The 25,641-nt window shown below is 37.3% G+C and overlaps 1 pseudogene; it reads left to right on the forward strand.

The window, feature by feature from the left end:
• Nucleotides 1–10,175: 10,175 nt before the first annotated feature.
• Nucleotides 10,176–10,266, forward strand: LOC141681449 (small nucleolar RNA R71; annotated as a pseudogene).
• The last annotated feature ends 15,375 nt before the right edge of the window (nucleotides 10,267–25,641 follow it).

The raw sequence follows: 25,641 nt of genomic DNA on the forward strand, positions 1-25,641 counted from the left end.
TGATCTCGAGCCATAAGCCTGTTTCTTCATAAACCGTTGATCATTCACATATACAAACCACACATATACGATACTACTCCACAAATACATACCTACTACATACTGATCCCTGATACAAAATTGTTTATCATACCAACCCTTATACCTTGTGTAACAGAAGACCAATTCTAGTAACGCTTGAACCCTTGAGTCTTCTGCTTTCTGTTTCTTTCCTTGATTGAAACCCAACCTTTATGATTTTTTGGTCATTTCATGGAACTACAGACCATCCCATGTTTTAAAATAAATATTCTTTGTGATTCAACTATTGAGTTACATTGCTTATCGTATTGTGATTCTAGAATTGGATTGTTTTTTAATATGGACCAGAATGTGGTCAGACCAGATTCGTGGTCAGACCAGATTCGTGGTCAGACCAGATTCGTGGTCATAGTAGGCCAATGTGTGCCTTGGATCTAGTATATAGAGCAAAGATGGGAGCCTTGCTCGGGGTTAGTGCGTGACTGATCAGCAGCCTAACCTTGCTTTTTAAAATGAAAATGAATATCCAATTCTAATCATTGCTTTTCAGTAACCTTGATTCCTTATATCATTTCAATTGATCATTGTTAATCTCAGTTACTGTCTTTTTGACTTGCTGAGCTAGTTAGCTCAATCTTGCAAAACTGTTTATATTCTTTTCCAGTGAAAAAGGAAACTGGTGGTAGCGAGGATCCCCAGACAAGTGTGCGAGCTAGGTATCCAGGTTGAAATGGAATAGACTAGCAGATGATGTTTGGCTTGGTTGTGTTGATAACTTATAATAAAGTTTAAACTTCAGTTGTATGATAAATAAACTGGGATTTGGTATGTTTGTGTAATAAATAAGATTGTGGCTTGTGGACATACTTTAAACTGTATCGATCCGTGAATTATGGTAAGTAGGGTCATTTTATATATATATTATTATATTTATAACAGGTTTAATATGGTGTGTGTGTATTATGGGCTCCAAACTTCTGACTCGGGTTTGGAGGGCGTTACAGAATTAATATGTATGACAAACATGAGATTCTAGCTTTATTAAATACTTCATTCAATAGTCTTATTATTCTTAACCTTTGCATGCAATGGTGATAATACTAATCAGACAACACAAAACTGATAAACGCCTCTTGACACGCCTGACACTCCACCCCTTGTGGAGTGTCAGGCGTGTCGACAATTATGACTCACTACTTATCAAAACAATTGCAAGTTTATAAATAGAATAAAAGCTATACTCAAAATAACTTATAACACTTCAATTCTTATATCAGAGTTTTTTTATGGATTCATGCTTTTATGCACAACAAAATAACACAAGTGTGCTTATTTGATCATGCAATTAGTGAGGTCCACAAAAGACTTATACAATAGTACCCATGTAGCGAGTGTTAGGTTAGCAGATCCCAGACTATCAAAGCCTTAGGTCACTAGGCACAAAGCCCTGAAGAACTTTAATAACTCGAGTACTAAAGAGCTCACTCATGATCAATTATACATAACACTTATTCTTCTTCTTTTTCTTTTCTTTTTTTTCTTTTTTCTTCCACAATTTATGAATGAGTGCGTTTCGCTCCATCTCATTCAACCCTAGACTATTCATATAAATATGAGCTAGCTACTAGCCTTTTGACACCTAGCCACAGAACTAGCAATAAAATCCATTTTTTTCTTTTTCCCCAATTTTAAAATATCCATGTCTTTTATTATTAAGAGAATACCCTAAATTCTAAATATAAACAAGCGATTAAACCTCGACAAATCAACAAACCATGATCATGATCTAGCACTCTAGCAACCTATAAGACTTAGTAAAATACAAGTGTCTCTAGCATGCAAATCAATCCAATAAGACTCAACATCACTAAATACGACATCTTATAAATCCTTAAATTCACTTTCGCTTCATTAAGAATTAACACACTATCTTATAAGTTCACGACACTCATAAGACAAATACGCACAACCAATACTAGGATATCATACAATCACCATATACTAAGGCATCAAACAATTTAACTAAAGAAATTCATAAATAAATCCGTTAGAACCCCACGATAATGATTAGCCCATAATCGGACTCATCATCAACGTGGGTTTCGATGAAACATGATATAGCAAACGTAGTCTTTACCAGCGCGGGTGCGCTGACTTCCTGTACCCCGGCGCGGCCGTGCGCTTCATCAGCACGGGCGCGCTAGACTTCTGCCAAAAACACTTCTTTTCTTTATTTTATTCTTGCAGCTTCAAGCCGGCTTCAACGAGCTTTAATTCCAACACCTAGACACCATATTAGCATCAAAACAATGCTAATTCATCTGATTCACAAATTAATGCCTGAAATGCAATAACACTTGAAAACACGTTAAAACATAAATAACTTGAGTACAAATACACCAATTCGAAGCTTATTAAAGCATAAATAAGTGTCATAAAAGCCACTCAACATACCCCGAAACTTGAATCGATGCTTGTCCTCAAACATAAATAGACTCAAAGAACAAGAAACAAAAATGCATGAATGCAACTAATATGAATGCATCGATCCCAAAAGAATAACTAAACCAATCAACCAGTAACACCTCAGCAAATGCAATTATTCGCATAAAGATCCACCAAATCTCACAAACCAACTTACACACCAGAGACGTGCATGTGTCTTATACTATCGCAACTAGATCGACAATTATGACTCACTACTTATCAAAACAATCGCAAGTTTATAAATAGAATAAAAGTTATACTCAAAATAACTTATAATACTTCAATTCTTATATCAGAGTTTTTTTATGGATTCATGCTTTTATTCACAACAAAACAACACAAGTATGCTTATTTGATCATGCAATGAGTGAGGTCCACAAAAGACTTATACAATAGCACCCATGTAGCGAGTGTTAGGTTAGCGGATCCCATACTATCAAAGCCTTAGGTCACTAGGCACAAAGTCCCCTAAGAACTTAATAACTCGAGTACTAAAGATCCCACTCGTGATCAATTATACATAACACTTATTCTTCTTCTTCTTTTTTCTTTTTTTTTCTTTTTTCTTCCACAATTTCTGAATGAGTGTGTTTTGCTCCATCTTATTCAATCCTAGACTACTCATATAAATATTGAGCCGGCTACTAGCCATTTGACACCTAGCCACACAAATAGCAATAAAATCCAATTTTTTCTTTTTTCCACAATTTTAAAATATCCATGCCCTTTATTATTAAGAGAATACCCTAAATTCGAAATATAAACAAGTGATTAAACCTCGATAAATTAACAAACCATGATCATGATCTAGCACTCTAGCAACCTATAAGACTTAGTGAAATACAAGTGTCTCTATCATGCAAATCAATCCAATAAGACTCAACTTCACTAAATACGATATCACTACACTAGCATCAATATCACCAATTAATCAAAAAAATTATCTTAGGGATCATGTCACAATGCAAATGCATGAAACTACATGAACAAAATATCATAAAACTACCAAAATAAAAAATAAATGAAAAACTGCATAGCAAAATATGCAACTATATGAACTAAACTATCATGAACATGCAACTATATGAGACTCAAACAAACATATTCCTTCAACTACTACCCCCAAACTTAAAATATTCACTGGCCTCAGTGAAGGTAATAGTAAGGAATCAGGCATACTTACTGTGAATCAGAATCCTCACTCTCAAGGGGTGGAGTGTCAGGCGTGTTAGGAGGCGGATACACAGAGTCCTCACCAAATAATGGCCACTGAATGTCAACTCTGATGGCTCTAAATATAGTCCCAAGTACCTGGGTGAGATCGCGTGTAAAACGACTATGAATATCGTGCATCGCATCCATCCTCCTCGCAAGACGCCTATACTGCGTCGAACTCAAACCAACTCCCATCTCCGCTCCTGCTTCCTCCTCATGTTGCTGATGCGATGAACCAGCCTCCTCTCCATACTGAGCTCTCCAAGCTGCTCTACGGGCATGCTGAGAACCTCCTGTTGTAGCTGCTTCCATAGGCACACCTCTTGGCAAATGAGCATATGAGTAACCAAGCCCCTTAGGATCGGGCTACCCTCCATACCACTCAACCATGATGCAGTATGGAACTGTCAATAGGAGCACTGGGAATCTAAAGTTGCTCATGTGTAGGCCAATGAACACCAACTGCCACACACAACTTTGTCACAATAGACGCATACTGAATAGCCCAGTAGTACCTCCTCTCAAAAACCTCAGAATTCCTTGGTATATAACCATCCCTAAATCAATGTAATCCCCCTGCAGAATACCCCAAAGCAGACGAGTACGCTCCATAGTAATCTCATGCACATGAGAAAATGGCATGATGTTAGCACAAATAAACGAGTTCCAAGCTCGTGCATACCTGTTCATGCACAACGCAGGAAACATGGAGTAATCAGTAGTGCCTCTCTTGAACTTCCAATGAGTTTTAGGTACAGAGAGAGTAGCAATGATGAGATCCAAATCAAAGTCCTCAGGAGTCTTACCGTTCCAAGTGTCCTGGCCCACCTTCCTCACAGGCTGCTATATCACCATCCTCAGCACTGTACTCAACAGTCCTCCCCCTCACCACCATGAAACCATTTTTCTCTGCCTTAGCGTTGGCATAGAAATCTCGTACAACACTCATAGGCACAACAGTGGGAGCCTCACAAAAAGGAACCCATCCCATATCAAGAATCATCTCCAAAAGCTTACCATCATTTCCTGATGGCAGAAAACCTCGATCCTTAGCAATGGGCTTCGAGAGAAGCCTCATGTACTCCTCCTCAGCCTCGGGAGTAGAAAACCTTGGCCTCACACCACTCGTAGTTGAAGAATCGTTGGCGCTGCTTCCAACTTGTATTCTTTATCTCTTGGGTGCCATCGGGATTGAAAGAGATAGAATAAAAGCTTAAGTGTTTAGAGAGAATTTGTGTTTGAGAGTTTGTGAATTGGTGGAGAAGTTGTATGTAAGTGTATGTATTTATAGGTGGAGGGGTATGAATTCTATCAGGAATAGAAGTGGGAATTGATTATGGGAATCATGGGAATAATGGAATTGATTAGGATAGGGAATTATAGGATGTGGAAGAGTAAAAATCGGGTTGGAATTGATTTTTGGTTAAAAATCCTGATTTTCTCTTAAAACTTCCCTTTCTTATTTTTTTCCGACAGGGTCCCGGCGCGGCCGCGCGCTAGGACAGCGCGGGCGCGCTCACTCCATAGAAAACCGGCGTGGCCGCGCGCTGGATCAGCGTGGGCGTGCTTGGTTACTGGAAAAATGGCGCGGCCGCGCACTTGGCCAGCGCGACGCACCCAACTTCTGTAATTGGCCCTAATTTTTTTTCTTTTTCTGATTTTTTTGTGTTTTTCTCTTTTCTTCTTGCTTCCTCTACTTACTAATGTATAACATACTTGCGTTGCCTCCCAAGAAGCGCTTCTTTTACATCGCTAGCTCGACGTAGAATCTTGAGATCAAATGGACAATAAAACGGCACTAACCATCTCATGGGCTGCCATGTCACCGTAATAATGCTTCAACCGTTGACCATTTACCTTGAATTCTTGGCCCAGATCATTTTCAAAAATTACCACCGCTCCATGTGGAAACACAGTTTTGATAATAAACGGCCCTGACCATCTTGACTTCAACTTTCCAGGAAAAAGACGGAGACGAGAGTTGAATAAATGAACTTGTTGCCCCGAAACAAATGACTTGAGCACTAGACCCCTATCATGTCATCTCTTGACTTTCCCCTTATATATTTTATTGTTCTTATAAGCTTGAAGTCGAGACTCGTCAAGTTCATTCAACTGAAACGTCCTCTTCTTTCCAGCCGCATCCAAGTCCAGATTTAACTTCTTTAAAGCCCAATATGCTTTATACTCTAGCTGCACAGGCAAATGACACCACTTACCTTAAACCAGTTGAAACGGCGATATTCCCAATGGAGTCTTATATGTTGTTCTATATGCCCAAACAGCTTCATCAAGCTTCAAAGACCAATCCTTCCTTGATGGACAAACCACTTTATCCAAAATGCGCTTGATCTCTCTATTAGATACCTCATCTTGACCATTTGTTTGAGGATTATAAGCTGTAGCAATGCGGTGATTCATATTATACCTTTTCATCATAGCAGTGAACTTGTAATTGCAAAAATGTGACCCCTCATCACTGATTATGACTCTTGGGGTTCCAAACCTTGTGAATATCTGCTTGTGAAGAAAATTAAGCACCACTTTCGCATCATTCGTTGGCAATGCCTTAACTTCAACCCATTTCGACACGTAATCAACTGCCAACAAGATATACTGATTGTTACAAGATGAGACAAATGGCCCTATGAAGTCAATTCCCCAAACATCGAAGACCTCAACCTCGAGAAGCATATTAAGAGGCATCTCATCCTTCTCAGACATATTACCCACACGTTGACATCGATCACATTTCAAAACGAACTGATGAGCATCTTTAAACAATGTCGGCCAAAAGAAACATGCTTGAAGAACACGAGCTACTGTCTTTTCTCCACCATAATGTCCTCCATAAGCCGTTGAGTGGAAATCTCACAAGATCCCCCCACCCCCGTTTTCCTGTAAGGAATACATCTCCTGATGATTTGGTCAGCTCCTTGGCAAAAAAGAAACAGCTCATCCCACCTATACCACTTCACTTTATGAAAAAACTTCTTCCTTTGAGCATAAGATAAGTCGGCAGGCATGTTATTACTCACATGGTAGTTCACAATGTCTTCAAACCACGGTTCTTCTTCTTGCACTCCAAACAGCTGCTCATCGGGGAAAGACTCCTTTATCAATGTCTTATCCAATGAAGTAGCATTAGGATTCTCTAAACGCGAGAGATGATCAACAACTTGAATTTCAATTCCTTTCCTATCCTTGATCTCTAGTTCAAATTATTGGAGAAAAAGAACCCATCGAATCAATCTAGGCTTCGAGTCCTTCTTTGAGACGAGATATCGAGTTGCAGCGTGATCAGTGAAAACTGTCACCTTAGTCCCAAGTAGATAAGATCAAAATTTCTCAAAACCATAGACAATAGCGAAAAGCTCTTTCTCTGTAGTAGTATAATTTAGTTTAGCACCGTTTAGGATCTTACTAGCATAATAGACCACATGAAATATGTTGTTCTTTCTCTGCCCAAGAACTGCTCCAACTGCATAGTCACTTGCATCGCACATCATCTCAAAAGGCTCATTCCAATCAAGTACTGTTATGACAGTTGTCGTAATTAGACTCTTCTTCAATATCTCAAAAGTTGCAAGGCACTCATCATCAAACTTGAAAGGGACATCTTTCTCTAGCAAACTGCAAAATGGCTTTGAAATTTTTTAGAAGTCTTTGATGAATCGCCTTTAGAAACCCGCATTACCAAGAAAACTGTGAATTCCTTTAACCGAAATAGGTGGAGGACGATTCTCAATAACCCCCACCTTGGCCTTATCCACCTCAAGACCCTTACTAGAAACCTTATGCCAGAGAATGATGCCCTGTCGCACCATAAAGTGACATTTTTCCCAATTGAGAACTAGATTGGTTTCAACACCTCTTGAGAATATGTCCAAGATTTTGCAAGCATTCATCAAAAGAATCGCCAAAGACTGAGAAGTCATCCATGAACAGTTCCACATTCTGGCCAATCATGTCAGAAAAAATGGCCATCATATATCACTGAAACATGGCTGGCGCACCACACAGACCAAAAGAAACTCGTCTGAAGGTGAAAGTACCAAATGGACAAGTGAAGGTAGTTTTCTCCTGATATTCTGGAGCGATACAAATCTGATTATAACCCGAATAGACATCCAAAAATCAATAGTACTCATGACCGGCCAACTTGTCAAGCATCTGATCAATGAAGGGCAAAGGGAAGTTATCCTTCCTAGTGGCTTTGTTTAGCTTCCTATAGTCCATGCAAACTCTTCACCCCGTAACTGTCCTTGTACGAATAAGCTCATTCTTCTCATTTTCTACCACAATAATTCCACCTTTCTTTTGTACACATTGAACCGGGCTTACCCATGAACTATCAGAGATAGGGTAGATGATCCCTGCATCTAGCCACTTAAGGATTTCCTTCTTCACTACTTCATTCATGATAGGATTAAGTCTTATTTGCTGCTCGACCGTAGGTTTACGGCCTTCTTCTAGCAGAATTTTATGCATACAGTAAGAAGGGCTGATTCCCTTGATATCTGCTATAGTCCATCCGATTACCGACTTGAACTCTCTCAGAATCCTCAAAAGCTTTTCCTCATCACTACCTGAAAGGTCAGATGCAATAATAACAGGCAGAGTAGATGCATCACCTAAAAATGCGTACATCAAATGATCAGGTAAAGGCTTAATCTCGAGAGTGGGAGCTTCCTCAATAGAAGGTTTGAGGCGTTTAGGAGCTTTATCCAATTCGTCCATTCCAAAAGATTCAAAAGGCATATCAATTTTTCTTTTCCAGGGAGAAGCATTCAAATATTGCAATTGTTCTTCACCTTCATCATCTTCACTATCTGAATTCCCCAATAAGGCTTTTTCGAAGGTATCAGACCTTAGCAATTGATCAAGTTCCGATGTGACCACCGAATCGACCAACTCCACTTTTAAGCACTCCTCATTATCAGTAGGAAATTTCATAGCATTGAACATATTAAAAGTAACATCCTGATCCAGAACTCACATGGTGAGCTCACCCTTTTACACATCTATCAAGGTTTGGCCAGTCGCCAATAAAGGTCTTCCCAAGATTATGGGAATCTTCTTATCCTCCTCGAAATCAAGAATTACAAAATCAGCAGGAAAGATGAGTTTATCAACCTTGACCAAGACATCCTCCACAATACCTCACGGGTATGTAATAGAACGGTCAGCCAGATGCAAGGTCATATAAGTTGGTTTGGGATCAGGTAAGTCCAGCTGCTTTAAAATTGACAAAGGCATCAGATTGATGCTAGCTCCCAAATCACATAAGCATCTGTCAAAAGACACTTTTCTAATAGTACATGGAATGGTGAAGCTTCCTGGATCTTTAAGCTTCGGAGGTAACTTTTGTTACAGCACAGCATTGCATTCCTCCGTGAGAGCGACAGTCTCTAAATCATCAGGCTTCACTTTCCGAGAGAGAATACCTTTCATAAACTTTGCATAACTAGGCATCTGCTCAAGAGCCTCAGCAAAAGGTATGTTGATATGAAGTTTCTTGAACACCTCCAGAAACTTCTCGAATTGTTTGCCCAGCTTTTTCTTCTGCAGCCACTTAGGAAAAGGCGGTGGAGGATAGATCTATTTCTCGCATGTATTACCCTCAGGCGGAGTGTGCTCAACAGTAGTCTTCCTTGGTTCCGCTTCTTCATCCTGCTACCTTGCTTCTTTCTCAGCCCCAGTTTCTTCAGTTAATACTTGAGTTTGTTCGGGATTTGCAACCTTTACAGACCTTAAAGTGATTGCCTTTACCTACTCCTTAGCTTCCCTCTTTCCTGGCACTTCAGTGCACTTCGATTTTCCAAGGTCTTGATAGAACAACTTGACTCTTGCACATAATCTTCAACTCTTCCAATTCGGATTTTTCATTAGCTTGTTGCAGCTGGAGTTGTTGTCTTGGTGCATACTGCGGTTGCTGAAAACTAGGGGGGGTTGTACTGCTTAGTTGGATATTGCTGATAAGGTTGTTGAACCGTATTCTGAGCGTTGATCTAACAAAAATTTGGATGATTGCGGTTGTTAGGATGGTAGGTGGCTGGCACATGTTGCTGCGATCGCTGGAAGTTGCTCACAAATTGAGTTGATTCACTAGAAAGTGCGCACTGATCAGTCTCGTGGGCTCCAGCACATAGATCGCAGACACTAGTGATTTGATTAACTCCATAATTTGCCAAGGTGTCCACCTTCATCGTCAAAGCCTTCAGTTAGGTAGCGATAGTAGTTGCTGCGTCCAACTCCAGAATTCCTGCTACTTTACCCTGAGTCAGTCTCTAGTAAGGTTTCTGGTACTCATTAGCAGCCATCAGTTCAATAAGTTCATAAGCTTCATCGTAGCTCTTAGCCCCAAGGCTCCTCCTGATGCTGCATCAAGCATGGGTCTAGAAGTAGGACGCAATCCATTGTAGAAATAGTTGATAATCATCCAATCAGGCATGCCATGGTGTGGGAACTTCCTTAACATCTCCTTATATCGATCCCAAGCCTCACACAGAGATTCTCCAGTTTGTTGAGCAAACTGAGTATGTTAGGTCACACACACTGTAGAAGGGGGTTGAATACAGTGTTTACTACAATCAATCGAATATAAGAACTCAAGTAATAAAAACAGATTTTATTCAACACAATAAACTCGGTTACAAAGAATTGTTCTCTCTCAGTGATGTACAAATTATCACGAGAGCTGTTAGGGTTACAATGAATAATAACTTCGATTAAGATAACACTTATAGTGTAAACCCTATGCCTGTGTTTATATACTACACAGTTACAAGATAATGTTCTAACTGATATAAAATATAATTCTGCTTCCTAAAATATATCAACTAGTTATCTTTTCTTCCAAGTATTCTATTCTTCATAGAATTCTTTCTGTCTTAGTCTCGATCTTCTTTCCTTTCAATCAGCCGCCTGCCTTATCTGAAAGTCTCCTTAAGTCCTGATATTATCTCCTGATAAATATCTTCTGATAACTTAAGTTCTGATATCTTAAGTTCTGTCTTCAGTATAAGTGCTGATTTCCAGTTAAGTACTGATTTGTCCTGTTAGTTAAGATCTGAAAACTAAACACAAATCGTATTACACATGACATCACAAATATATCTAACAATCTCCTCCAACTTGTAAATTAGCATAATATACAAGTTTAACAGAAATTTGATGATGTCAAAAACATTAAGTACAAATGTATGAGAATTTGACTAGATCACTACAACTTACAGTCCTTTCAGCTTTACCATCTTTAGGTTTGATAACAACTTCAGTCTGTATATACTTCAGAATTTAAGCAGTTGTAGATCTTTGACTTGGCTTCAATTTCTGATCTCTTTGATGTCAGGATTTGTTCTGAGATAGTTCTTCAACAAACAACTCTCAACATATTCAAGTTTATTGACCATCCTCATTTTAGCATTTATCAATTCAGCAAACATCTCTCAGATATGCCTTGTCAGACTCTAAATTGAATTTCACAGCCTTATAACCCAGAAAAGTGGTTATTATCTTAGCATTGTTAGGCTTCATTTCGACAATATCACCTTTGTGATCTCTGTAATTGGGATAATATGTGTTGTCAGACTTTATAGAGTAAAGCTTCTTCTGTCTTTGAATTTGTGACTTTAAATAACCTGCAACACTATCTGTTAATCTGTTTCTCACTTGAAGTCGGAATAGAACATGTTCCAGTTCCTCAAAATACTTCAGTGGTATAGCATTCTGCCTGATATGGCATACCCTTCCATCTGTCATAAAATATAACAAGATATGTTCTTTCAAAAAGGTATGGTAAACCATTTGTACAGATTCAAGTCGATTCAATCTTTCAGGAGTTGCTCCAACACCTGGTTCACTTAAGGAAGTTGGATCATTGGTAGTGTTATGTACTCTTTTTCCATCAGAACTACTCAATCCAGATTTATCTCTTGCTTCTTTTCCTGTAACAACTCTTGCTTCAAAACCACTTGTTGCAGTCTTCAAAGATTGAGTCTGTTTAGCTTTGGTGAATCCTGGTAGGTGTATCTTTGAAGGTTTAACATGAGTAATGTCAGAGGTTTCCTTTTCCTTATCTTTTGGTATCAAGCCAACTTGAGCTATGTCAGAGGTTGCTTGCTTCACTGTCATATCAGAACTTTCTACATCTTGACTCTGAACAACATGCGCCATGTCAGAGGTTGTTTGAGAAATCTTCTTTGAAATCAGAGTAAGACTAGCATCGTCTTCATCAATTATTTCTTCATCCATGACTGACATATAAACCTTTACAGGTTCATCAACTTTTTCTTTTCCCTTGGACCTTGGATCAATTTCCACTTGTGATTTGGCTTTGGTTGCCTCAGAATTTGTTCTTTCCTTTATCACAATACCCTTAGGCTTTGGAAATTTCTTTTCAACACCAGAAGCTTTAGATTTTGTCTTGACACCTTCTGCTTTGAGTCTAGCTTCTTCTTCCTTTAGACTCTCAAAGTCCATTCCTGGATTTTTTTTAAGAAATAATTGCTTTGAAATTTCTTCATCAAGTTCCAGATGTTCACCAGAACTTATCCTTTTACCAGTATCAGAACTGATTCTTCTCTCAGTATTAGAACTTGTTCCTTGACTTGTAATTCTAGCTTTACTTGATGAAAATCCTTTGCATTGACCTTGACCTCTACCCTTATCAGAGTTTTCCTGGTCATCATTTCCATCATCATTTCCCTTCAGTGTCTGAATAGATTTGCATTTGGACTTAATCACTTTCTCCCCCTTTTTGGCATCAGCAGGTAAAAGAAGAGAGACGAGCAATTCCACTGAGGATTGGATCTCATTGAGTTGAGTTTGGTGAGAAGCTTGATCATTTAAAATTTCATCAATCTGAGTTTGTTGCTTCTCCTGAGTTTTCTTAATGTAGGCAATTTTGTCAAAGGCTGGCTTGAAAAATCTTGTCTTTTCAAGTTTCACATTCATATCTTGCTGGATCAAGATTTCTTAAATTTTATTCATCTTGGCATGAGTTGTTGAGTGTTGACCTTGAAGATGCCTAGTACTCAATGCAGTAACTCTCAGTTATGCCTTGAAATCATCATTTAACAGCATTTCATCAGCTTTTTCCAGATGCTCAGCAAGAATCTTTTCAGAAGGAACAAAACTAACTGTGTTCCATTCCTTAGTCCACTCCTTTCCTCTAGGAGTTTCACTCCAAGGTACCGGTGCTTCCCCATCTTTATTAACTATTTGTTGAGGTGCATGTCCTGATGGACCAGCTGCATCAGCATCTAAATTAGCAGCAGCTTCACCAGTAATATCCTCATTGGCAGCATCAGAACTTGCAGATCCTGCAGTATCAGCATCCTTTGATAAAATAGCAGTATGTGAGGCTATAGAGGCTTCAACATCATCCTCTAAATTCTGATATGCAGCCAGGTTCTGATCAACATCCAATATTGATATTGTTGGTGGAGTGAGTTGAATTGGTGGAGCTTCCAAGTACAAAAGCTCAGGAACAATCAAGTTATGAATATCAATTTCAACACTTGTACCTGGTTCTTCAGTATGTACTGGATCAACTATAGGTGACTAGGTGACATAGGATGTGTAGGTATTCTGTCTTGAGCAGTTTCTGGTTGTGCAGAAGGAAGTGATTCAATAACAATTGGTTCTGTTGAGATCAGAGATTCCTGATCCCCTTCCTTAGCTGTTTCCACTACATCCTCTGAATCTAACTCAACTATGTTCCTGTGAGCTCTCTGTTTCTTTAATTTCTTCAAAGGTGGAGACACTGTAGGAGCTTTATCATCAGAATTTAACTTTCTAAGCCTTTTGGGGGGCCTAGAACTCCCAGTTATAGTATCTTTCTGAGAAGAGATCTTCTCAACTTCTACAATAACAGGTTCTGATATGGGAACCTTTTCCTCATTTATTTCCTCAAATCAACAGAATTTAATCAAAACATTCATCACGAAATAAAATTAAAAATCGATGAAGTAAAGATTAATAAATTACAATTAAACATGCACTGTCACATAATTTGAGAAACAAAGAACAAATCTTGCAATTAAAGAAAATTTCATTGATATATCAGATGAGTACATTTCATGAAATTTGTCAATTACATGCAAAAATTACAAGATAGTCCTAGTCTCTGTGCCATATCAATAATACCAACTGAAATGTGCCATTGTTTGAGAGAAATGAACAGATATGGTTTTACTGATGAATGATCAGTCATTTAAATAGGCAATGGAATACTAAGGGACGCGAGGAATGTGTAACAATTATAAGGAAAAATAATGACCCCTCGACTCCCTAGACTGATGTGTAATAATAACAGTCGGTAAAAGATCTAAAGCCAGAGTTAATGGGCACGGGATATAATAACAATTACTGTGTGCATGCAGGTTTTCAAGACATACACGCTAACCACTAACCCATAATGATTATGACTATTTTATCTCACATAAACCAATATTCTGTAAAAATATTATCGTTCAAGTAATGACCAAAAATAAACCAAGTAAATAAATACTGCCACGTCAACATCAGAACTTGATTATTATCAGGATTTAAAGGTCATCAGAATATGGCTCCTTAACTCGAAAAGTGAATGTTTATTCCTGTAATTCTTCACACAAATACTGATATGGTTTTATCAGAACTTAATCATCAGAACTTCCATCAGAACTTGTCCTCGGAATTTATGCAATCTGACACATAAACTATTCATCTAAAACAACATTTATCACCACAGTAATTTTCATCATTCATATGGAGTGTAAGTGTGTGCATTAAGCTAAGTATCAGACAAAAAGTAAAGTCTGATTTACTTCAGTACATCTTAGAAATAAGGCATAACTAAGAACTTTGCTCAAAACCTGTCATTATTCTGAAGTCTACTGTAAAATGAGTTCATGCATGAGTCCACCTCAACTGTTTTTTGCTCATTTTATGCATCTTTTGAAATTCCATTTTACAGTGGCTTCTTAGTGTAAGTGAGTCACGACTGCTTATCAGAATTTATGTTGTTATCAAAGTATTTCTCTAGTAATCATAGATTGTGAAAAGTCACCAAGAAATTTTTTTGCTTTTCTAATGCATATTACTTAATACCAGCAATGCACTTGAGTCTTCCCTTCCACATTTTTACTCTAGATCTCAAAGGAGTACCTGATATTTATTTCTTTTCTTTTTCTTTTTCTTTTTCTTTTGATAAGTGAGGCTTATCAACACTTAGTACATCCATCAGATTTACTAACATCAGAATTAACAGATAAGAAGCACTATTCTAGTTTTTGACTTAGTAATAAGATACACAAAGTAAACTTATCTAAGCTCAATATCAGAATTTGCTTGTGTTAAAAGATTTCCACATAAACAATTACTTCATACATGGGATCTTCAGTATATTAAAGACTACTAGGTTAGTATCTAGCACAGTTATCCTCATTGGATTGAATAGTGTAAGTCATATGTCACAGCCTATTTGTATATTCGAGGATTCAACTCAACTCAAATAAGAATGTAATAAGTGAATAGTGGATCGACCGTCAGAGAGATCTCGCAAAGTAATATCTGTCAAAGGATTCAGAAACAAGGTTCATCTACAGACTTGAGGAGGTAATTCACTGGAAGAAGTTCAAGAAGTTGATCATGCCTCAGTGATATAAATCAAGATCGTGGATTTAATCAAGTGACAGAGATCTCGTCAGAGTATCATTAATTACAAGGATTTAATCTGAAGAAAATCAGAGTATCAAAGTCAACACATGAAGAAACGTCACGGAAGTTAGTCACTCATGAACCAGACAGTACATCGAGTGTCAACGTTGAAGTGGTGGAATTGATTCATAATTTTCAGTGATTTTCAGAAGATTTGCAGAAGAATGGTTGCTGCTCAAGACTAGAATTAATTCTCTATTAATTAATTAAGTCATCTAATTTAATTAAGAAAATAAATTATATCTGCGAAGAATAATTTATTTATTAATTGAATTAATTGATTAATTAATTCTGAATTAATTTTAGGAATTTTCAGAAGTTTAATTGGTTTAAAACAATCTTAAATCAGCAAGACAATTGAAAATGAACTAGCATGACAATCTGGATTGTCATACCGATTGTCATGCCAAGTCATTTCAATTGTCATACCGAAAGTTACACTAGGAAGGAGATTGTCTTGCTAGTTCAATTGATTGTCATACCGAAAGTCTTGCTAGTTCATTCTGATTGTCTTGCTAGCTCTAAGGATAGTCCTACCGATTGTCTTGCTGAGCTCAGAGATTGTCTTGCCAGTTCAATTCTATTATGTTGATTAAAAAGAAGCAGACAAGTAGCAGATCAATTATCAATCCAATACACAAGTCAAAAACAAGAACACAGAAAGCAAAAGCAGCCGCCTCTGAAACATTCCATTTTTCATCTGCTTAATTCAAGATCACATTTCTAGATTGTAAAGTTAAATCCAATCAACTAGAAATCTTTATCTTGTTCTTGTGTAACAATCTAGCGGATCAAAATCCCTAGAACTTAATCTCAAATCGCGTTTAGCATTTGATTCTAATTATTGCAAAAATAGAAAAAGTTCATGTCGAATTTATTCTAGATTTGTGATAATTGATTTGAGATTAATACCTTGTAATCGATACAGTTGTTGTAACACCTTTCAAGTTTAATAATATTTTTATTTAACTTGAATTTTGTTTCACATTTTTTTATTCCGCATTTAATTCGATTATTCGGTACTGTTTGTATTCAACCCCCCCTTCTACAAACAAATTGGGACCTAACAATTGGTATCAGAGCCTTCTGATTAACGAACAAATCAAGATCCTAGACTTTTGTGATTTTTCAACTCCTTGAATTTTTATTTATTCAAAAATTCATAATGACTTCACATAAAGTTGGAACCGTTAAAATTCCACAATTTGATAAAGAGAATTATATCATGTGGAAGAAGAAGATGCTATTATTTTTACAAGTTGCAAATCCCAAATATTCAAACTTGTTAAAGAAGGGTATAAAAACTCCGATGGTTATTGAACCGGAGGTAATAATAGATGGTGTGGTGACTACGGAAGCTAGAACCTATCCAAAAGAGCCTGAAGATTTTACTCCTGCTGAGAAGGAAGAAGCCTCCTTGGATGCCAGCCTTCAATTAATATTAATTGATTCCCTTGATCCCTTGATGAACAGACATGTGATGAACTGTAAAAATTCCAAAAACATGTGGGAAACTATTGAGGTGATTAATGAAGGCACAGAGGAAGTTAGGGAGAACAAGTTGGAAATCCTAACCTCTGAATATGAACATTTCAAATCAAATCCAGGAGAAGGAATTACTGAAGTGTTTGAGAGGTACAATGCGTTGATCAACAACCTGAACATCAATGGAAAGTATTATTCAATCAGGGAGGTCAACAAAAAGTTCCTTTTAACACTGCCAGCTCATCTTGAACATAGAATCACTGCCATTAGAGAAGCTAGAGATCTGAGTGAGATTTCTTTGGACAGGCTCTATGGAGTGTTAAAAACTTATGAGTTGGAGCAGATTCAACAGAAGGAAGTCTACGGGAAGGATAGAATGGTCAGCACATCTAATGCACTTGTAGCTGAAGGTCAACAACAACAACAATCTCAACAGTTAGAAAGAATGGTACAGTTTTCCAAGGGTGGGGAAAATGAGTTAGTAGCAGAATATGATCCTCCTACTACAAATCAATCAAGTGATGATTTTTATTCCTTGGAAGAGCTGGAGCAATTGGAAGATGAATCAATGGCCCAAATTGTCAAGAGATTCTCCCATGTCAGATTCAGGAGGAATCCCAAGCTTAAGTACAAGTCCAACTACAACAAAGTCCAGAAAGGTGGATCTTCATCCTCTAACACCGGCAGTGGTGGATATAAAACAGGGATGGTTGATCGGAGCACCATCAGATGCTATAACTGCAATGAGTTGGGACACTTTGCCACAGAATGTAGAAAGCCAAAGCAAGTAAGAAAGAACTCTGAAAGGGCTTATCTGGCAAAGGGAAGAAGCTGGGATGATACTGACAGTGAAGATGAAGATGAAGGAAATCTTGCTCTTATGGCTATTGATGGAAATGCTTCATCATCAAGAAAAGAGGTAAAACTTTCTGATGCTGAAATGGTTTATCATCTAAGAGGTAACTTAGATTGTGCACGTCGTGATAATAAACTGTTAAGTTTACAGATCACAGACCTTGAGAAAGAGGTCAATAAATTAAGACTTGTGCACATTAATCAAGACAAATTAAAAGAACAGGTATCTTTTCTAGAGAATAGAGTTGACTGTTATAGAAAACTCGAAACTATTCTCAAAGACAAGATCACCGGTCTTGAGACTAAGGTTAGAGCCTACTTCAATTCTTGTTCGAAGGCTAAAGAGTTTTACAGTAAGCAAGCTGTTAATCAAACATCTGGAATAGGTTATGATTACAATGCTGCTATTGGAGAATTAGGCATAAACTCCCCTCCTCATGTATGTGCTAAAGGGAGGGAAGTACCACATGTGCTTAAGGGTGTTGATGAACCCCTTTATAAAGCATCAATTGCTGAACCATTTGATGCGACCTCTTCTGTTATTCAAGAAGAAATACGTGCTGAGGATCATGCTAATGAGAAGATTGTTTCCAAGTCAAGTGAGTCGAAAGTTCCAGTCAAAGTTGTGAAAGCAACTGAGACTAACTCAGACACACATGAGTTGGATAACAATAATGCCATGTCTACCATGCATAAATTGCCTGCTGTTAATCACTCTCATAAAGCATGTGGTGTTGCTAATTGTATGTCTTGTGCTTTTAATATGATGTATGCTTATTTTAATGGTAAGCATGTGTCTAATGATAAGACTACTCCTCGTCAGCATGTGAATAACAAGAAGCATGATAGGTCTAAGACTGCTAGTCCTTCTAAGGCTAGAAAGGAGACATTTGTGCCTAAGCTTAAACAGAAATTTGTTAAGGCTGTTTACAAGGTCAAATGTTCAGTCATTGAGAAAGTTGAGACAATTAAAATTAAAAATGTTGTTTTGCCTGACAAAGGACAGTTCTACAAGTATGCCGGGCCCAACCAGGTTTGGGTTCCGAAGAAGGTCTAATCCATTTGTAGTGCAGGGCAGTATACAGGTGTAACCGGTAGTGTGGATTCTTGACAAGTGGATCATCAAGACATATAACCGGAGATAGAGCCCTGCTATCAAATGTGGTTGAGAAAGCTGGCCCCCTGGTTACCTTTGGAGATAACAGCAAAGGTTTATCCGAGGGATATGGCTGTTTGCAAGCTGGGAATGTTATCATTATAATTTTGTATATTGTGCTAGGTTATTATCAGGAAGCAGTATCTAACATATAGCACCAGTGACGAGACTTGAGAATATTATGACATATCAGACACCTGCTGCACATTACACTTGGAATTGTACTCTAGTAAGATGTGTACAAGTGTACTCCTGTTTGGTGAGTCAAAAGAGGAAGTCAGTGCACCACAGTTCATGGACTTTGCAGCTGTAGATCTATTGGACTATGCAATCTCTTCTTCACAATCTCACTTCAGGTTGGTATGAACTAGTATACTGCTCAAGCAATCGTCAAGGACATGGTATGGCACTCTAACTGCAGTTACAGTTGTATATGAACTAGTAGAGTCGTCATATTTATAACTATTTTATCATTAGGCACAATCATATTGTTTTATATGTGTAGTGATATATTGGTTATGCAACATAACAATTAGTATCTAAAGTACTTGACAAGTATCGGTCAATGATATCTTGTTAACATTATGTTGCAGATATTTGTAAGCTTTTGACATGAATGAGAATTACTTAGACTTTACCCTAAGTGATCAATGTTTTATCAAAAACTCATTCATATTGAAAAACAAAATTAAACTTCTTTCTACATTAGTGATTTCTTATGTCATGTAAAATCTTTTGAAATCACTATTGTAAATCATTTTCTCTCTATTACCATATATTCTGTGTTACAGGTTCAGTCTCCAATGACTTTCTTTCATTGACAGTCATGAGGTTGAAAACCCACAACGTCTATCCCAGACTGTAAAGACAAACACAAAAACAGAACCAACCAACACTCTCTTACCACTAAATATAGTATGAATGAGCGTGAGGGAGATAGTGCCTAGTACACCACATAAGGAAGGTTCTGTAGTCAACCCAGTAGCTCTGTCTCCTACATAGATGAGTAGTATTTAAACCGAGACAACTGCTAACCTCCATACATCTTCTCAAAAAGATGTAATTGTTGAAAAGGCACAAAAACAGTTACTAGATTCATTCTCTCAACAGGGTGCATCTATTGAATTTTGCCTGTCGGCCAAGGTATCCGATGTAGTGTCACCACTTCAAACATAATCAATTCTTGATCCACAAGGAGAGGTTACACACACAAAGGATGAGTTGACGGAAACAAGAGTTTCGACCATTTTAAGGTCAGATTCGATTGTTCAAGGTTCGTTAGTGGACCAATTGCCTTTACAGGTGTTAGGAGAGGATACTGATCCAAAAGCCATATGTCAGTGGTCAGTGTCTACCTCCCCAGGCTTAAATCCCCTGGATGCATCTGCAGATAGTGGATCTGACATAGGCGCAGATCGGCAACTTGTTGACAATGATTCAGATATTACCTGATGAGTCACAAGGAAATGTCTTCACAGACATTAGAAGGGAACTGTGATCTTTATGCTAAATTCTTTGGATCATTGTTTACCTTCCCAGAATTCAAATCTGGAACCCTAAAAGGGAAACTAGCAACTTGTAAATTATGACTCAGATTCATCTGACGAGTTTAACAAGGATGGGGATTTGTGAACTCCCATTGCACCACCTGTGACCTCCTTAAGGATGGCTAAGGTGATTTTCCTTGCAGGTACAGCTGGATTATGGAGCTATGAGAGAAGAGTGATACACTTGTGAGAATGAGTGTAAACACGAGTGGAGAGAAGAGTGAAACACATGTGAGGTACACTAAAACAGGATCACACACTCACAGTGAGGAAGAAAGAGAAACTACTTGTTATTTCTTTTCCAACCAAGTGAAATATGAGAACTCCTTCAGACGACGGCATACATTCCTTCTTTAAGGGGGAGATAAAAGCTTAAGAAATAGTTTGGAGGATTCCTCAACTAAGGGGGAGAAATAGAAGGGAGTAAGAAAAAGATCCTACATGTACACTACACCAAACCATTGTTGTTTGTAACTACGGATCCTATTGTACGGGAGAGGTGGTAAACACAAGGTGATTTTCTAGTAAGGGAAGAAGCTGTTTTCAAAAGGGGAGTACCATTGGTTTTTATCTGCGGATCCTATTGTACGGGAGAGGTGGTAAAACGAAGGTGATCTTCTTTAATCAGTTGATTCTCATAGGGGGAGAAGCAAGAGATATGGGCTTCTCAACAGGAAATGTGGTTGTACAAATGAAGATGGAACTACTTGAAGATATGTTCAGTTTAGAGGAACATCTACTTGGAATCTGGAAAATGTTAAATCTCATCCAGAACTTTTCTGCTATTTACTTTGCATGTATGTTTATATCTTTTTCTTATTTGTTAGTTGAGTTATCCTCTAGGTATTTGTGTGTTATTGTCTAACAAACAAATAGGGGGAGATTGTAAGTCATATGTCATAGCCTATTTGTATATTCGAGGATTCAACTCAACTCAAATAAGAATGTAATAAGTGAATAGTGGATCGACCGTCAGAGAGATCTCGCAAAGTAATATCTGTCAAAGGATTCAGAAACAAGGTTCATCTACAGACTTGAGGAGGTAATTCACTGGAAGAAGTTCAAGAAGTTGATCATGCCTCAGTGATATAAATCAAGATCGTGGATTTAATCAAGTGACAGAGATCTCGTCAGAGTATCATTAATTACAAGGATTTAATCTGAAGAAAATCAGAGTATCAAAGTCAACACATGAAGAAACGTCACGGAAGTTAGTCACTCATGAACCAGACAGTACATCGAGTGTCAACGTTGAAGTGGTGGAATTGATTCATAATTTTCAGTGATTTTCAGAAGATTTGCAGAAGAATGGTTGCTGCTCAAGACTAGAATTAATTCTCTATTAATTAATTAAGTCATCTAATTTAATTAAGAAAATAAATTATATCTGCGAAGAATAATTTATTTATTAATTGAATTAATTGATTAATTAATTCTGAATTAATTTTAGGAATTTTCAGAAGTTTAATTGGTTTAAAACAATCTTAAATCAGCAAGACAATTGAAAATGAACTAGCATGACAATCTGGATTGTCATACCGATTGTCATGCCAAGTCATTTCAATTGTCATACCGAAAGTTACACTAGGAAGGAGATTGTCTTGCTAGTTCAATTGATTGTCATACCGAAAGTCTTGCTAGTTCATTCTGATTGTCTTGCTAGCTCTAAGGATAGTCCTACCGATTGTCTTGCTGAGCTCAGAGATTGTCTTGCCAGTTCAATTCTATTATGTTGATTAAAAAGAAGCAGACAAGTAGCAGATCAATTATCAATCCAATACACAAGTCAAAAACAAGAACACAGAAAGCAAAAGCAGCCGCCTCTGAAACATTCCATTTTTCATCTGCTTAATTCAAGATCACATTTCTAGATTGTAAAGTTAAATCCAATCAACTAGAAATCTTTATCTTGTTCTTGTGTAACAATCTAGCGGATCAAAATCCCTAGAACTTAATCTCAAATCGCGTTTAGCATTTGATTCTAATTATTGCAAAAATAGAAAAAGTTCATGTCGAATTTATTCTAGATTTGTGATAATTGATTTGAGATTAATACCTTGTAATCGATACAGTTGTTGTAACACCTTTCAAGTTTAATAATATTTTTATTTAACTTGAATTTTGTTTCACATTTTTTTATTCCGCATTTAATTCGATTATTCGGTACTGTTTGTATTCAACCCCCCCTTCTACAAACAAATTGGGACCTAACAAATAGTCACAGAAAGATTCATATCACTATCAGAATTTAGAAATTCACATCAGACAACAATCAGCACTTAAGCAAATTTCAATTTAAGCATAGAATACACAAAGATAGTAATATCTGTAAATACTGATGATAAAATCTGATGTATCAGAACATAAACTAGGCAGATTTAAAGAAAGAACCTGAAACCATTCCAAGTTCATTTACCAATCTTGTAAAAGTAGCTTCACATAGTGGTTTTGTTAAGATATCTGCTAGTTGTTGATCTGTTGGAACAAAATGCAATTCCACTGTACCTTCATCCACATGTTCCCTTATGAAGTGGTACCTAATGCTGAGGTGCTTTGTCATTGAGTGTTGAACTGGATTACCTGTCATAGCAATAACACTTTGATTATCACAGTAAATAGGGATTTTAGAAAATTCTAACCCATAATCCAGTAATTGATTCTTCATCCAAAGAATCTGTGCACAACAACTTCCTGCAGCAATAAATTCTACTTCTACAGTTGATGTGGAAATTGACTTTTGTTTCTTGCTAAACCAAGAAACCAATCTGCCTCCAAGAAATTGGCAGCTCCCACTTGTGCTTTTCCTGTCAATTTTGCATCCTGTAAAATCTGCATCTGAGTAACCTATTAGCTTAAAGTCTGATTCTCTAGGATACCATAATCCCAGATCAGCTGTACCCTTAAGGTACTTGAAAATTCTTTTCACAGCTGTTAAGTGAGGTTCTCTTGGATCTGCTTGAAATCTTGCACAAAGATAGGTAGCATACATGATATCAGGTCTACTTGTAGTTAGATAGAGTAGTGAACCAATCATACCTCTGTAATCAGTAATATCTACTGATTTACCAGTATCCTTATCCAACTTTGTTGCAGTGGCCATAGGAGTGGATGCACTTGAACAATCTTGCATTCCAAACTTTTTTAACAAATTTCTGGTGTACTTAGATTGACAAATAAAAGTTCCTTCTTCATTCTGCTTGACTTGAAGGCCGATAAAATAGTTAAATTCTCCCATTATACTCATTTGATATCTTGACTGCATCAGCTTGGAAAACTTCTTACAAAATCTGTCATTTGTAGAACCAAAAATGATATCATCAACATATATCTACACCAAAAGTAAGTCATTTCCATGGTTGAGGTAGAACAGTGTTTAGTCAATAGTCCCTCTGTTAAATCCACTTTCCAGAAGAAACTGAGCTATAGTCTCATACCATGCTCTTGGTGCTTGCTTAAGGCCATAAAGTGCTTTATCAAGCCTGTAGACATGATTGGGAAATTTGGAATCTACAAAGCCTGGAGGTTGTTCAACATATACTTCATCTTCCAATTCTCCATTAAGAAAAGCACTTTTCACATCCATTTGAAAGACTTTAAACTTCTTGTCAGCAGTATAAGCCAAAAATATCTTTATGGCTTCCAATCTAGCAACTGGTGAAAATGTTTCATCATAATCAATTCCCTCTTGTTGAGAGTTTTCTTTTGCAACAAGCCTTGCTTTATTCCTTGTAATTATGCCATCACTGTCAGTTTTGTTTCTGAACACCCACTTTGTACCAACAACAGACCTGTTGTTTGGTCTTGGCACTAGGGTCCAGACTTTATTTCTTTCAAATTCATTTAACTCTTCCTGCATTGCTTGCACCCAATCAACATCTTGAAGAGCTTCTTCCACTTTCTTTGATTCAGTCTGAGATAGAAAAGAATGATAGAGAGATTCATTTGATGTAGCTGTTCTAGTTTTGACACCTGCATCAGGATTTCCAATAATTAAGTCAGGTGTATGTGCTTTAGTCCACTTCCTTGCAGATGGAAGGTTACTCTAGAACTGGATGCTCCCCATGATCCATGCTTTCTCCATCAACATTTTCTGATGCTCCCCCTGAAATTATGCTCTCTGAGTTGGATCCTTCAGAATTTGAGTTTCCAGAAATATCAGAACATGAGTTTCCTGAATTATCAGAACTTGGCCCATCAGAACTTGAAGAGCCTGTTGTAGGTTCTGATGCTTCTTGAGATGTGGCTGGATCTTCAATATGCTCCCCCGGCACAGGTACATTTTCCTTTGGCGTAGTCACCATAGTTTCAATAACATCAGAGTTTAATCCATCAGAGTTTACAGTATCAGGATTTAGACTGTAAGGATTTACAGAATCGGAATTTCAAACTTCATTTTCGAATCTCAGCTGATCATGATCATTGAAATCTTCATGTCCAGTAATCTTCTTATCATCAAAAGAGACATTGATAGATTCCATGACAACCCTTGTTCTTAAATTGTAGACTCTGGAGGCTTTTTTGGAAAGTGGATATCCAACAAAAATTCCTTCATCAGCTTTTAGATCAAATTTGGATAGCTGTTCAGGATGAATCTTAAGAACAAAACACTTGCATCCAAATACATGAAAATACTTCAGATTTGGCTTCTTTTTCTTCACCATCTCATATGGTGTTTTTCCATGCTTGTTGATAAGTGTAACATTCTGAGTAAAATAAGCAGTCGGCACAGCTTCAGCCCAAAAATAGGTTGGTAACTTTGCTTCATCAAGCATAGTTCGTGCAACTTCAATAAGAGTTCTATTCTTTCTTTCAACAACTCCATTTTGCTGTGGAGTTCCAGGAGCAGAAAATTCCTGCTTTATTCCATGGTCTTTGCAGAACTCTTCCATGATGAAATTCTTGAACTCAGTGCCATTATCACTTCTTATGATTTTTACAGAGTCTTTGACCAATTTATCCAGTTGTTTGACATGATCAATCAAGATAGATGCAGTTTCACTTTTTGTGTGCAAGAAATACTGTAATATTCGGGATATATCGTGTAATTATTTTTGCTAATAAATAATTATTATGAATGTTCACTATTTATTCTGTGAATTATTTGTTAAGTGTTAAATGTGTTTGGATGTTTAAAAATAATATTAATTGAGTATTTTAATTTTTATATGT

The sequence above is a fragment of the Apium graveolens genome, chromosome 8 (genome assembly GCF_009905375.1).
Source record: "Apium graveolens cultivar Ventura chromosome 8, ASM990537v1, whole genome shotgun sequence".
NCBI classification, from domain to species: Eukaryota; Viridiplantae; Streptophyta; class Magnoliopsida; order Apiales; family Apiaceae; genus Apium; species Apium graveolens.